Source organism: Protopterus annectens, chromosome 13.part0 (assembly GCF_019279795.1).
Source record: "Protopterus annectens isolate FY-2018-M chromosome 13.part0, PAN1.0, whole genome shotgun sequence".
In the NCBI taxonomy this organism is placed as follows: Eukaryota; Metazoa; Chordata; order Ceratodontiformes; family Protopteridae; genus Protopterus; species Protopterus annectens.
This window is the reverse complement of record NC_056747.1, coordinates 788,121,794-788,138,581: the sequence shown is the minus strand read 5'-3', so window position 1 is coordinate 788,138,581 and position 16,788 is coordinate 788,121,794.

The following is a 16,788-nucleotide window of genomic DNA, read 5'->3' as shown; positions in this document are numbered from 1 at the left end:
CTGTCCATTAGAGACATGTGTGGCAGACCGTGATGAATTTCTGATTACCCATCCATTGGTCCGCATTGGGCTTAAAAAGGGATAGGGAGGAACTCTGCTTCACATTGATGGGGAGACTGTTCCCTGAGAAACATATCTGTCTCTCTAACATGTCCTATTTATGTTGCAATCAAAATTTAGGTCTTTTAATCTAGTATTTCTAATGCTGTTTGTTTTGCAGATGTGCAAAAGGTTCATCAAAACAGGGTCCAGGGATCCCCTGTATGCCAGGCAAAGATCACCTCTGAGAAGTCTGTATGATACTGAGTAAAGAGACAGAGTTATGAGGCAATCAGTGTAGGACATTGTATTTACTCCTTGTATTCCTTTTGTAAGAACCTTTATGCATGTCCCATTTGCTGCATGTGTCTGGTCAGGTACATACCTAAGGGGGGCGTTATACTCTATGATGGGTCTGATGAGATCCAAGTACAGTGGTATGATGGCCTATCTGGATCTAGATGACATGCCTTGCTTATAAGTTCAGCAACATAGAAGGCCTTCCTTACTACTGTGGACACATGCTGGTTACTATCGACATGATTTCCGAGATCCCTGAGTAATGAATTATTTTTTAAGGGTGCTTTAATGATGACATAGTTAACTGGGTTGGTTGATTTCCCAAAAGGTACTATAATACATTTCTTGATAGTGAATTTTTAAGCCATGGCTTTGACAACAAGCATTTGTCTGTATTAGACCTTCCTGAAGGGTGTTCTCATCCTGGGGGGGATCTAGTGATTACTCCCAGTTTGCAGTCATCTGAGAACTTGGTCAGCCAAACTCCTTTGACATTGGCTTTGACATCTGAGAAGTAGATGTCAAAGAGGAGTGGGCCCAGCACACACCCCTGGGGGACTCCACTGATGACTGGCCACTTTGTGGGGATGGCCTCACCAATTCTAACCTCCTGGGTCCTATCACTGAGCCAGCTAGCTATCCCAAGTCTTATAAAGGAGTTTATACCAATTTCCATAAGTTTGTTGACAATACCTGAGTGGGGTATTGTATCAAATGCTTTAGCCAGATCTAGGTAGGCAATATGCACAGTTTTCCTCATACATTGTCTTAGTGACCTTTTCAAAGAAGTCCACCAGATTCAGTAAGCGTGACCTTCTTTTGACAAAGCCAAACTGGGATGGATCCAGAGTCTGGAGGTCTCCTATGTCCTTATTGATAATTTTCATGTTAATTATTTCCATGGCTTTGCAAATAAGACTAGTCAAACTGGCTGCATTGCATTTTGCAACACACAAGGTAGTGCTGTGTTTTTTTAGACAGCGAATAGTAAATATTTATATATCCCTTCAGTGTTAAAAACTCTGTATTCCACTTTTTCTTTTGTTTACAGTTCATACTTCAAACTTCACTGTTGAACACTTTACCACAGAGGCACTGAAGCATGAAACATGCATCTCACAAAATAAGACATTTGTGATTTTGTAGTCAGTGTGAGGTATTACATCTCTTTTTAGCAATAAACTTGTCATATTCTAGAATCATTTTTGAAGCTTCAGTTTTAAAAATGTCTGCCAAATGCTTGTCAGTCAGAACAGTTTTTGTTTTTATTTATGTTCTGCACTGAGAATGACGGTTTACATATGCTAAGTTTTGCAATAGAAGATGGACATTTTAATGGTATGTTTCTGTAAACTTTCTGCATTTTTATACTACCCACCAGTCAGTTGTAGGGCTCCTACAGAGTACTTTCTGTTTGCATAATAGATAAACTCTCACAGCTAGGCATCAATCCGTATGTTACCAAATGGGTAGCTAACTGGCTCACTGATTGTACCCACCTAGTCAAAATAGGGCAAGCCATCTCAAGCAGCAGACCCGTAATGAACAGCGTACCCCAGGGTTTGGTCTTGGGGCCTCTGTTATTTGGGATATACTTTTCTGAGACCTCTGTTGTTTGGGATATACTTTTGTGAGGTACAGGCCACAACCAGTGGGCTATGGCTGACCAGGTTTGCAGATGACTGCAAGCTGAGCGCTGTCATCAATTCCCATAGTGATGTGGACATCCTCCAAGAGAGTCTCACCCAAACAAATGACTAGTGCCAGAAACCTGACCTCAAGCTGAATACAAAAACATGCATCATCATCCCCTTTGGGGAGAGTGACATCCCCACAAATTATCACATTAATAACAATGTCCTAAGCACGCAATCAGTCATGAGGGATTTGGGCACCCAGGTGGGTAGCAACCTGACTTTTGACCACCATGTTGCTTCCGTTGCATGGAAAGCTTTCTACATAGCCCACTTAATAAGTAAGGGTATTTCATCCAGGGACAAGGAGGTCATAATATCCCTGTATTCTTCCCTTATAAGGCCCATTATTGAGTACAACCCCCCCCCATTTGGCATGTACCTCACAAAGCACATGCAGCAGCTGGAGAGACCACAAAGGTTCCTCACCAGGAGAATCTAGGGCCTCAAAAATTTACCATACACAGATAAGCTCTATCCCTGTACTCAGTTTCATACAGACTCTTCAGAGGTGACTTCTGTCTGGCATATAAGGCAATCTCGGACTCCGCCTTGATGGGACTGCTGCATATACGCAAGTCAAGCTCCACTCGAGTAATCTGCATGTGCGGCCTCATTTGGTCTGTGACATCAATAGGACTTGTTGGCAGGACAGATTTGTGTCCCAGAGACTCCCCCATCTGTGGAATAGATTCCCTCTCCACGGCAAGCAGAGTACCTCTTTACCCCTTTTTAAGCGCAATCTGGATAACTGGATGGGAAGTGGAAAATACATTCCTGAGATTCCATCCATGTCCCTTCTGGACAGGGGCATTTGGTGCTGACTTGGCTAAACATGGGCTAAACTCTTAGCTAGGCTTATAAAGGGCCTCAAGGCCAATAGCCGAGTAACTTCCTATGATCCTGTGATCCTTACTTTTACAAATTGCTGAACCCTAAGGCTCAACAACCATTATCAACGCATGTACTGGCACTTTCTTTAGGGTCCACAGAAAAGGGATCTTCAACCAGTTTCAACTGATCTTTAGGCAAAGTGAATTTGTCAGTTTTTTAAATGAAAATACCAATTTGCTTTAAAAAGTTTGCTTATGACTTAATACCTTTGCACTGATGGATTTATTGTGCACAAGGGAGAAAGTGACGCATGTACCTCTCCCTATGTCAACTGGCCCCTGAAAGTTTCAGTTTTATTTGGAAATCTGTCACAGCTGCAGTTTTTTACATTACACATTTATATTTTGTCTGTAGCAGCATGTTGAGATTGTTCAGGTGTGCTTTACTAACACAAAAGAAAATCAGATCATAATTACTAGACATTTTCAAATTCTTGGATTTTTTTTGGCTCAGTTTCAAAGAATGTTGCTAATTCTTTTTTCATAGCAACATAGTGCTGAAGTGCTCTTCCTTGCCTCAGTCATTTGACTTAGATATAATAAATGCAGGACAATCAAATAACCTAGTATTGTATTAACAACTTGTCAAGAAAGGAAAACACTGACCCTTGCCTGGGGATTAAACGAAGATGGGAGTGACATCTGCATGGAAAGCAGGGGAGTCTTGTGTTCAATCCCTAGACAAAGGTCAGTTTTTTCCTTTCCCACTGACCTGTTCCATGTAATAAATGAAATCCCTTCATGTTGCTTTTACTTCAGCTAGGGCTATAAATGCTCTGTGCTTTAGTCCTGTAGAGCAGAGGTAGTTTACAGTGCCAGATACCACTGATATTACATGATGAAACATAGATCAAACTTTGCTACAGAGCTGCAAATGGGGAAGGGTGAATGGGATGTCTGCCCTGAATGTAAACTGTTAAGGGAAATCATCAACAGTTGCTGTTGGGATGCAACTGTTCTGGTCTTTGGTGCAGGCTGGAGAAGTTGTTTGACCGCAACTGAGCTACAAAATATAAGTATTTTTTGATTATTTTAACAGATTACTGTTTTTATAATTTAATATATATAAAGCACTTTGTCTATTCAGAATCTTCAGAAATCTTTTTCTGTTTAAAAACTGTCATAGCTTGTTGTCTTAGGCTATTTTGTCCCACCCTCCCTCCCTGTTGGTGTCTTGCTCTTATACTTGGTGGCTTTGCAGTTGCCCGCCCCTACTCCCAGTCTAGTGTCATTAGCTCATTCTTCTTAATACAGAGAGAACATTTGATAAGGCCTTCTGTTCCTCCTTTTTACCTTTTCAAAAGTAAAACAAAACTTTTTTTTCTTCTTCGCCTGAACCTTCTTGTGTTCTGACTGTCCTTCTCAAACATATTGGAAATATACAGTATATTTCAGAGCATTTGTTATAACTGTATTTGCTATAACCGATTTAAGTATTTTTCTGGCTTTTGAATATTTACTGCTTAGCGACTGCATCTTAGCCTGTTTATACAGCTCTGCATTCTATTTAAACTGTTTTTGTGTTGATTAACTGTTTTGCACTCTTAAAAAGTTATTTGTTGCTTAATTTTACCTGTAGGCTAACACACTCAAGTGTGCTAGCCACTTAAAAGCATTTATAGCATTTACTGTCTGTTTTTTTCCCTTGTCTCTGTAAAAAAAAAAAAAAAAAAATCTCTTGTTTTCCCACCTTACTGAACTAGAGTAGTCCAGTTTCAGAGTTGCTGATCCTGGGCTTTGTTTTAGTTCCTGTTACTGATCCATTGCCTTATTAGGAAGGAGGGAAGTTTCTTTGCTTACCAGTGGGAGTGGGAAGCACTGAGCAGCCTTTTTGTCCGAATTGGTGAAGTTTCAGCCAGAAACTAGTAGTCTATTGGTCGTTTTGGGCCAATTCCTAGCTCCTTTCGGCCCCTGCTATAAGACACGCTAAACATGTGTTTTCCAGCTTGTACCAACTCTGCACAGATCCTCGTGGTGGCCTGCAGAGTGATCCAAGCAGCAGAGAGCTAAAAGAGTGACTTTCTACCAGATATAAGTATTTTTGTGGCTTTCCCACTGTTATTAAGCTAGCGACTGCATTTCGCCTGTTTTACTGCTACTTTAAGTGATTTCTGCATTTTACACTGTTTATTGCACTTTAAGTTACTAATTGTTGCAAATTGTTTCTGTAGGCTACACACTAAAGTGCGCTAGCCGATTTACAGCATTTATAGCATTTACTGTCTGTTTTTTTCCTTATCTCTGTAATAAAACAAAAAATCTCTTGTTTTCCCACTTTACTGAACTAGAGTAGTCCAGTTTCAGAGTTGCTGATCCCTGGGCTTTGTTTTTAGTTCCTGTTACTGATCCATTGCCTTATTAGGAAGGAGGAAGTTTCTTTGCTTACCAGTGGGAGTGGGAAGCACTGAGCGGCCTTTTTGTCCGATTTGGTGAAGTTTCAGCCAGAAACTAGTAGTCCATTGGTCATTTTGGGCCAATTCCTAGCTCCCTTCAGCCCCCTGCTATAAAACACGCTAAACTGTACTGCTGATCTAACCAGCATATCCTATAACTGAAAAGTTCATCTCTACTTGATTCCCAAGTAGACTATTCTCTATCTGTAAAGCCTAGCACTTACTCCTACAGTACTTGCACCTTGATAAAGCACTCTTATTATAGATAGTACCCCACCAGCCCAAAACCCACTTCCCCGGAGTCCTTTGAAAGTTCTTTATCTACTACTTCTAGTATGTCGAGGCATCAGTTGCTAGTGTCCTCTCCAGCTCAACTGGTGAACCTGGGAATATTGAGGCAATGTTACAATTGCCTCATGTACACAGACAATCCTCTCCTTCTCCCACAAAACACAAATACATGCGAGAGATGCAACTATACGGCCAAACTGGAGGCTGAGCTCTCTCAACATAGGACTGGCAAGACCAGACAGGAGGAGAAGGCAACCACACACAATACATACCCAGCCACACATGGTACCATCACAACTTCAAATCATACACATACTCACACAAAGACATACTCGGAGGCTCTGGTCAAAACTTTACCAAAACAGCAGAGGCCACCAAAGCAGACACCCAAACAACTACCACCTCACGACCCAACACATGCAACACATAGACCACACAGTCAGAGTGTCAAACAGTCACAGCCCTTAAGGCCAAACAAAATGCCAGACACACTTGTCATTGGTGATTCCATAGTCAGACACACTGACGTCCGGCTCACCAGACTGAGTAAGGAGAAGGTCACAGTAAGCTGCCTGTCGGGCGCTAGAATCCGCCACATAACGCAAGCACTCAGGTCTCTCAACAGCAGGTACAAGTGACTCAGTCATTGTCCACGCTGGTGTCAACGACCTGAGATGTACCTCCTTGGACTACATGAAAAGGGACGCCGAGGAGCTCTCTGATTATGTAGCCCAGGCAGGTATGACCCTGACCTTGAGCAGTATCCTACCTTCACCTAGAATGATGCCACAATACAGTGATAAGATGATCAGCTTTAATAATTGGCTTAAATTCTGGTGTCATTCAAAGGGGATCAATGTCTGTCTGCCTGGGATGACATGCTGGACAAGCCACGCTGTTTCAAGAAGGGACGGCTTGCACCTGTCACCCTGGGCTTCGGATATTGGCAAAGGCTCTTGCCACCCCATAGTGCCTTTTTAGGCAAGGCTCAAATTCTAAACCTACCACCCTAGAACACCAAAAGGAAAAAAACTAAGGGTAATGCTGCTCAATGCCAGAAGTCTCAATCTCAAGATGCACGCACTCGAGGCCCTTCTCAATATGGAGAACATCGATGTCTGTGCTGTGACAGAAACCTGGTTCAAGGCTCCTGAGAGCACCCCAGCACTAACAGGTTTCACCTCATATCATACGTTCCGGCCCCAAAATCCGGACAACACCAAGAAAGGAGGGGTGTCCATATTCATAAAGGACACCCACACCTCAAGGTTGGTGGCAACGCGATGCATCTGAGACCATCCAGGTGCAATTAACCATAGGCAAGACTGCTCTGCAATTTGTAGCATGTTACAGGCCACCCTCTCAAACTCAGGAACCTCACATGGCCTTCCTGAAAACATTGGAGGGATAAATGTATCTCCAAACACCATCATACTAGGTGACTTCAACTACCCTAATATAGACTGGGAACACTACTCAAGCCCGAACACTCTAACCCAAAGATTCCTGGAGTTCATAAACTCAAATGCCATGGAACAACTAGTCACCATCCCCACAAGAGGTGAAAACATACTTGATCTCATCATCACGAACATGGGATCAAAATGTTCAACACCGAAGTATACCCCTCACTGGTGAGATCAGATCATAAACTAATCTCGCTGGAGGTCCTCATCCCGCCCCACCTGAAACAAAAAGACCACAGTGAAAAACTTCTCAAAAGCCGATTTCACACTTCTAAAACTAGTGTGGTCTCCTTTAAGGCCCCTGAGCCAGTGGTAAACATTACTCAAACCGCTGAATCACTTACAAATGCCTTCTACCAGCACCTACAGGACTGCATGGATCAGGCAATCCCAAACAAAACTAAGACTCTCTGTACCAAAGGCAAGCGTCCAGTCTGGTGGACCCCAGCCATAAACAAGCTCTACAACAAAAGGAGGAAGCTACTACAAGATAGAGCAAAATCCTTGAAAGGTAAGACACCTTTGATCATTATAAGTAAAAACTAAGAGCTCTCATAAAATCATCCAAGGCAAATTTTGAGAGAAAAATCGCCAAGGACTCTAATGACAATCATAAGGCCTTCTTTAGCTATGTTAGAAACCTAGGAGGTAACTCCCAGATATGCTCAGAATTAGTTCAAAATGATGTGAAAATTACTGAACCTACACACATTGCTAACATACTGGCTGACAGGTTCAGTGCAAACTTCTCCCCCTCCCCAAAAGGAGAGATATCTATTCCAGAGGATTGTAGCCCCCAAACATCTCCAACGCCCAGGTGAGAACTGCCCTCACTAAGGCAAAAACACAGCATCCATGGGACCGGATGGTGTCCCCGGCTGTGTGCTTCATGAACTCAACGAGGAATTAAACCCACAGTTAGGACAGCTGTTTAATCTTAGCCTCACCTCAGGATACGCACCAAGGGAGTGGCGCACGGCGACTGTGGTCCCACTTCATAAGGGCGGTGCCTCCACAGACCCTGGAAATTACCGCCCCATTAGCTTGACAAGCCTTATCTGCAAAGCCATGGAGAGGATCATAATGGAACTCATAAATAAAGACATAGGGAACTTGCAGACTTTGGATCCAACCCAGTTTGGCTTTGTCAAAGGCAGATCCTGCCTCTTAAACTTGGTTGACTTTTTCGAGACAGTCACCAAGGCCATTGATGAGGAAAGGCAGTCCATACAGCCTACCTCGACCTGGCAAAGGCCTTGACACAATACCCCACTCAGGTATCATCGAAAAACTCATCAGCTTGAATGTAAACCCATACATCACAAGATGGGTTGCAAACTGGCTAAGCGACAGAACCCACAGGGTCAGAGTTGCTGGAGCCATGTCAGACTCAAAGCCTGTCACAAGTGGTGTCCCACAGGGCTCAGTCCTGGGTCCACTCTTGTTCGGCATCTACTTTTCTGAAGTACAAGCAAACACAGGAGGGTTATGGCTGACAAAGTTTGCAGATGACTGCAAACTAGGCGCCATAGTCGAAAACACATCTGACACAGATATCCTCCAGAAGGGCCTCACAGAAACGGATAACTGGTGCCAGAGCCATGGCCTGAAGTTAAACGCCAAAAATGCATAGTCATACCCTTCGGGAAAAACAAGGTTACCCCTAGCTACCATATAGGTGACAATCCACTGAGCACAGAAAAGTCATCAGGGATCTGGGGACCCAAGTTGACAGTAGTCTTTCGCTTGACACTCATGTTGCTAAAGTAGTTAGGAAAACCTTCTATATCGCCCACCTGATCATGAAGGGATTCACATCTAGATCAAGGGAGGTCATCGTCCCCTGTACTCATCACTCATTAGACCTATGATTGAGTACAATGCCCGTTCGAATGTATCTGACCAGACACCTGATGCAGCTTGAAAGGCCCCAAAAGTTCCTCACCAAAAGGATAAAGGGTCTCAAAAATATGTCTTATGCTGCCCGACTGAAAGAACTCCAGCTTTATTCAGTCTCATACCGCTTGCTCAGAGGTGACCTGTGCCTGACATATAAGGCCATGTCAAACCCAGATTTGATGAATATGCTTCACCTCAAAAATCTAGATCCCTCAGAACCACAAGGGCGGAGACTTAAACCTTGACACGGTTATAAATAGAACGTGCTGGAGGGACAGATTCATCACCCAGAGACTCCTATGCTGTGGAACAAAATCCGGTACATGTGAGGCAGAGCACCTCGCTGGCCTTGTTCAAGAGGAATCTTGACCAATGGATGGGAGATCGCAGATATACCCCAGGGATTACTTCAGTGTCACTGCTTGACAGAGGCACAGAAAAATGATAGGCATAGTTTTTATTCAAACTAAAGGGGTGGCGAAGGCCACATAACTATGGGCTAGGCTTATAAATGCCCTTGGGCAGATAGCCTAGTATGAACCTATGAACCTATGAACCTAAGTGTAGTACCAACATTTGTATAAGAAGCTGCAGGTGATATTGTGGCTTCTGTAATGAATGATGGCATTACTTGTAAGGAGCTCAGCAGTTGTAGTTGAGAGTAGAAATACTATTTTCTTTATTCTTGGTTCCTCATTCCTTCACTGCAGCATGACCTTTTTTTCCCTTTTTTTTAGTTCTCAATTTTGGGTTAGGGCGTACCACTCTGGCAAATTGCCCTGACTTACCTATGACTCTGTGTTGTTACAGAATACCTGTTGCTATATAGTATAGTGATGTTTAGTTATTTGTATTGTGATTAATTCTTCACTAACTGCACCTGTTTTTCTTCCACACATAGTCAGTTTACAAGTACAAAAGGCAACTGTTTTAATAAAATCCAGTTCCAAGTTATCATTAATATATTTTATCATTTCTGAGAAGATTCCCTGTCCACTTGTGTGACCTGCCATTCAGAACAGTCTAGCACTCTCTTCAGTAGTTTCAAGGTTTACCAACAACTGGAATAAAAATCTTAAGTTGGGCAAAGTCTTTAATTTTAGTGCTATCATCCATTGCAAGGGAGAAAAAGCAGAATTCCCTAGCTCTCTGCTTCAGCCAATCAGATTAATTGAAATGCCCACTATTCTTTGTACCAGGGCCAACATTAGGCTAATTGAACCTATTTAGCCTAGTAGGGCCCCACTTCCATAGTTTTCCCTCTCATTAGACCGTGACAGAGTCATTATGGCCTATGCAGCTACAAGATTTGCCTGAGAGACAGTATATGGAATGTGCTTCTGTAGTAGTCTCATCATTGCAGCAGTCTACATTTCCTGTGATGTATTGCACTGGTGGCTAGTCTAGTATTATTAATAGTGCAGTTTATCGCATTCTGTATGACAAAGTATCAATTACTGATGCTCTCATAGTAATCCTGCCCCTATAGTAATCAGTTGCTATTGCTGAGGGCTCAAAAGGATTTTCAGATTTCATCCTAGAACTGAGGTAAGATTAATCATCTGGCTTGTGTATCGCTGCAACTACTGTTGTGAAAGAAAATAACACTGGGTTCAATTTGAAGACTCTCAGTGGAACCATGTTTTCTTTTGCTTCCCTTACTTGTTTCTGATTGGTTCTATCAAATATACTAGTAGGCATAAACAAAAAAAAAAAAAAAATAACAACTCCTGTGATATGAGGTAACTTCTGATCATGAGAATTGTAGGAAAATCATAATGTTAACGGTTTTAGTGGTATGGCAGAGAAACAGTTGCTGAAGTTGCAAATAGGAGCCAAATAATACCACAGAAGTATAGCATGAGGTGCGTGTACTGAGTGGAGAGAGGCAGTGGTGTACAAGCACATGATTCCGCTTGGCTAAGAGAAGAAAACAATAGCATGCAGTTTGACTGCAGGGATACACACAAAATGGGAGGGGTTCAAGTAGAACTTTAAAGACAGAAAATAGACTGGATTGGAGTGAAATGTTTGGGGGAAGTACATTAAAGAAAACTGAGCAAATTTCATTTTTTTATGTTCTCCCTTCACCCATGTAGGGTTCCTTAAGGCATTCTGATTTTGTCCCATGTGCAAAAACATGGTGCTTAGTGGCTTCTCTAAATTATCCCTGCAAGTAATCTTGGCTGTTGACCTGAGATATGACTAGATGTGATCTGCAAGTATTGGTCCACTTACCCAGCTTAGCAAATAAATAAATAAATCAGAAATAGTATAGGTGAGGTGGATTGAGAGCAATGCAATTCTGGAGGAGAGGCCTTAGATAATTATTATTATTGTTATTGTTGATCATTCGGAGGAAGTTCAAGACTTTTGGTTTTGTGAAAACTCACTGACTATGAAGAGGTGTGAGAATTTACTGAGCAAGGAACTTTGATGGTTCAAGGCAGGTGTAGCATGGAATCCCATGAAGGAAGAAGGGATAACATGCAATGAGAGTGTATAATGTAATTTTGAAAATGTTCATGGTAGTTTTGACCCTCCTGTCTACCCACAACCATAAAGTGCTTCCACACTGATTTATTTGTCTCACCCTCCTTGGCATCCAAGCATATTTGGCATGGGAGACAAGAGCTGGGATTTATGATGAATCTGAAGATTTTACCAGGTCTTATGTTTCCAAATAAGCTTACTTTAGAGTAGCATGGTTCATCTGGTGTTGTCTTCAACAACTCCCAAAGACAGTGGTGTATGCAGAGCATTTAAATTAACAAGATGTGTTGATTGTCTATTTTTGATTTAACATATTTTTGTCAAAATTTAAGTTAACAAATACAGACATTTTGTTTTCTACACAGTAACAATATAGTTTCCTGACTCTAATTTGACATAATCATAAGTCCAGGAAGCTAACAGGTCAAAGAGGACTGTGAGGGTAGAAGATGGGGTGGGCAGGTCAGCTAGGACCACCAAACCAAATGGTCTAAATTGGGCCTTATGGTTTCTGAGTCTGGCCTGCTCTGTATAGTTGTGTGTGTTAAGCAGACATTCTCGAATAGTCCCCACTTTTCTGGCCTTAACCCTAAAACAGCAATGAACATACATTTCTTTAAGAAGGCGCTTTCTGTGAAAATATTTTTTTTCACCAGTAGCAGTAACAGCAGCAATAACAGTAGTTTCTCATGAAATATGAAAGCTAATCACTGTAGTAGCTTCTTCATTCATGTTCCTCACTGCTTAACCTCTATAAATTGCCTGTTCTCTAGTAAATTTTCCTGCCAGACTGTCTGTTTTACATTTTCTTTTATTGCATCCAATTTAAAATCCCTCCAAAGATTGCACTCCTTTGGTGTTAATATTGGTTTTCAGCTGATAGTGTCACAGTATGTTGTCTTTGTAGTCAGTGAGGAATATTTATCTGTATTCTCAGTGTTAAAGACTCTGATCTCTTTCAATTTTTCTTTTTTCCTTTCTGCCTTGGTTCTACCAAAAAAAAAGTAACATACAAGAGAGTCATAAAAATTGTAGTCATCATGCAGTGACAGATTGATTTCACCATTTTGAATACTGAGCTAAATTTCTTTGTTAAAAAATGAAGCAAAAGATGATATACACATGGTATAAAAATCATAGCAAATGACAGTTCATTTTCACAATTTGAGATAGAAAAAATCCACTACAGAAGATGAAGCAAGAAATGACAGTGTACTTTGAAAAATTCCCTTATAAAAACTGAAACAATACACAATACTGTAGTGTTTTCTGATTGTAAAAATAACAGCACAATCACATACACCACTTTACCTGTTTAGCAAAACTTCTTTATGAAAACTGAAGCAAGAAACAGTGGAGTATTCATGCTGTAAAAAGGCATAGCATACTAACAGGTCTATTTTACAACTTTTCATACTTAATAAAAACTGCCTTATAAAAATGAATGCAAGTGATGATGCTAGTGTATTCTAATGATGAAAATAGCAGCACAACACTACTTCAATTGCACTACTTTAACTGCTTAGCAAAACTCCTTTATAAAACTGAAACAAGATGACAGCATACTCAGACAGTAGAAAACATACCACAGAAAGAGTTCTATTTCACAGTTTTACATACTTAATAAAATTCTCTCTTAAAAACTGAAGCAAGAGACAATGACACACTTGGACTGTAAAAAGCACAATAAAGAGATTGTTTTACTTCACTACTTTAAAGTAAAACTGTTATAAAAAAATGAAGCAAGAGTCAACAACATACTTGGACTATAAAAAACATAGCACATCACTAATTCTATTTCACTACTTTACATACTGTGCCAAACTGCTTTACAAAAACAGAAGCAGGCGACAACAGTGCTAAAGAGACATCAGAAATTTATAAGTAAAGATATCAGTGACCTCAAAAATCTTAGTTATCAAGACAGACTATCAGCCCTCTCTCTGCAATCAATCTTTTACAGACAACCTTCGAATCTGTGTCTAGTCTTTTGAGCCATGAATGATCTGACCTTCTTTGAGCTCGTGTTTGTTTTCGGAACAAACTAGTCCCTGAATACCCAGTTAAAGGAAGTATACTAAACGTTCGTTAAAGGTAAAAATAGATCCCAGAACTATTTGCCCTGCTCAGATGAAGGCTGTGGCATTGCAATGTAGCATTAGTGGCTGTGCATGTGGCTCTGTCTCAGAATGTTGAGATCAGTGAGAACTCTAATTCATTTTATAAATTTTTTTATTGTGACTATGACTTGAGTTTAAATTAATTGTTATTTCTTTTTTCTTATGTGTTGTTTAATGTTTCTATACTCCAATGTCTAAACATGAGTTTGACTGATTTAGGGACACTAGGTTTTGGGGTGATTTGTCTTTGGTGCCATAATATTTTTTTTTTAGTTCTTTTTGTTAAATATGGTTTCTTGGGCAAAACTTTACTGAGATTTTCATTTTTTTCATCAACACTCGTTTGTGATGCCCAAAAACATAGTATTGATTTTTAATTTTTTTCATGCCATCCACCCATGGTTTCCATTGTTATTTGTGATATGAACAGGGTTAGAGAACACTGACTGATTTACTCTGAATTATTTCCTCTAATTGGCTTTGTTTAGGAAGTGACATTTACCATTGAGGTTTTATCTAGCCCTTTGAAAAGTTGAATTTCACATGATTGATTTATGTAATTGACAGTTTAGAAAGTCAAACATGCACAAAATAGCAGTAACAGTGTTTTGCACCCCTCACACCCCATATATACCAACTCTGAGATTGCACTATAGTGGGGAAAGGGGTCCATTCCCCAATTCCCTCTGCACCAAAATTTAAGTACAATTCATTTGACTTAAAAAAAAAAAAAAAAAAAATATATATATATATATATATATATATATATATATACACACGTACGCAGATAATATATATATATATATATATATATATATATATTTTTTTTTATATATATATATATATATATATATATATATATATATATATATAGTGGCTTTTCAACACCTTTTTAGTAGAGGATAAAGCAAGGGCAGCCACTCTGCTGTTTATGTTTTGTGATGCACTTTGAATGACGGGCTGAGTAGTTCAGGTGTTCTTTCTTACACAGGAATCAAGCTTTTTCTGTTCACAGATGGCTACCTAATCCAGAAAAAAAAGAAAAACATTTTAAGATATGTTTTGATAATTTAGCTTGTTTTTGGAAACTGTGTGTTCTGACAGTAATGAGGATTAAGGCTATGAGCTAATGAGTTGCTTCTTCCAGCCTGGGGTTTGATTCCTCAAGGGACCATTTGCCTACTGTGCGAGTCTAAGCAAATCACTTAACCAAACAATGCTTGCTTCCAGGTTACCCCATGAAGAGGAACATTTGTACTCAGTGAGTTTATCTAGTTAAAAAAAAGCAATAAAATAAATATGCCTTAAACAGAATCTATAACAGTTACTGAACTATTAACATATCCATGAAAGACCTATCCTTAATTATGGTTCTACCCTTGAGAAGTCAGTTGTAGTTATTTACAAGAATTTAGTAATGAAGTCCCTGTGCTTAATTGCAAATTGGAAACATCTCTTATTATAAATGTTTATTCTCCTACCTTTTTGTGTAATTTTCAGGCTGTTCTTTTGATCTCCTCCTAATATTTTTTCTAGGAAAAACAAATCTTTATTAAACAAATAAAACAGTGTAACAAATTTGTAAAAAATGTAGACAGATCAGACACATTTACTAAATATCTTAAAAAAGCTAGGTGAGATGTAGTAGCTGTATTATGATTCTCACTTTTTTATCCCAGATAAATTACGATTACCACCGTCAAGATGGCATTTACTAACATGTTGCTTTCTATAGTGGTATGTACATGCACCTATTAGTTAGCCTCCCGTGTACCATTTCACCTTTTAGTGTGTTATCTTCACATGCAGTTTTGTCTTAATCACATGGCCAAATAGCAGTAAAGAGCCTGTGTTGTTAATACAAATTGCTGTACTGCAAATCTGGCAACCACTTGTTCATAAACTTCTTTCTTGAGTGACACCCTGAGTACCTTTCTTCTTTCTGGGCTGAATCATCCATTGTCTGACATATATCTGCCAGTGGAGGCTTATGTCATGATTTCTATTTACAAATAGTTGTGTTTTTGTCCAGCAGAACTATTAAAAATATATATGTTCATAGCTAGCCTAACAATCGTAGTTCATACCACCTGACATAAAAAGTTTATAGCTAAATCCAAAAGCTTGCAAAATATTTTCCTCAGTTTCTGCTGCAAATCCTTTTTGAACTGATCTAATCCCTCATAACCCCAAAATACATATTTCCGGGTTCATACCACTCCAGTTTTATATCTCCAACGCGTGTTATTTACTTCCAGAAACATATGGTGTAATCTGGCTGGAATAATAAAAACACTTATGAAGCATGTCCAGCCAAATATTATAAACTTCTGGAATTTACTTTATTTTATTTATTTTACTGACATTTGTTTAACAGGAAAGTTTGAATGGGTAATAAATACCCATTTTACCCAGAGGCCTGGGGAGAAAAATTCCAGAAAGTTAGACAACATCAAACAAAACAGTAGTATAGATGTAATTAATGAAAAGCATAGGCACACACAATTTGACAGTGGAATACATAGAATAGGAGAGAATACAATAAAGCAAAAGGAGATACCAGTGATGTAATAATAAAAAATAAATAAATAAAAAATGCCAATTAAATATAGGGATCAGTATATACAAAAGTATTAGAAGTACAGCCTGTTATGTTAGGAAGCAAAGCTAGATGCTAAGTGAATTTCCATCCAGTCTTCCAGAGTGAAGGCAACAAAGCTGTATTTCTCACTTTCCTTTACAGGTCTTTGATATTAGTTTCTTCATTTATTGTATAGCCTGGTAAGCCCTAATACTAGTTTTATAATCCTTGAATCTGATTCCCCATGCTTACAGCAGAGATTTGCCTTCTATCAGGATGTGCCCTTCAGCTCTCTTTCTTATTAACCCTCTGTATCTTGTCACTAATCTCAAGTAATTATATCCAGAATTGTTTATCTGTTTAGATTTACCTCACGCAAGAATTTTTCTTTGCTATTCCATCTCTTTTCAAAAAATGATCCCCAAATGCATCTCTTTCTAGTGTTTGACTGTAGTTTTCTGTCTGCTGTTGTTATTTGTATAACCTACTGGAAGATATTCCTCTACCCATGTCTTTAGCTCATCCACCTGTATATCTTTTTTGCATAACCAGTCAGCTGTGGCAGATATCACAGCCTTGCCTGTTCTTGATTCCAAAGTCCCCAAAATGTTACTGAGCC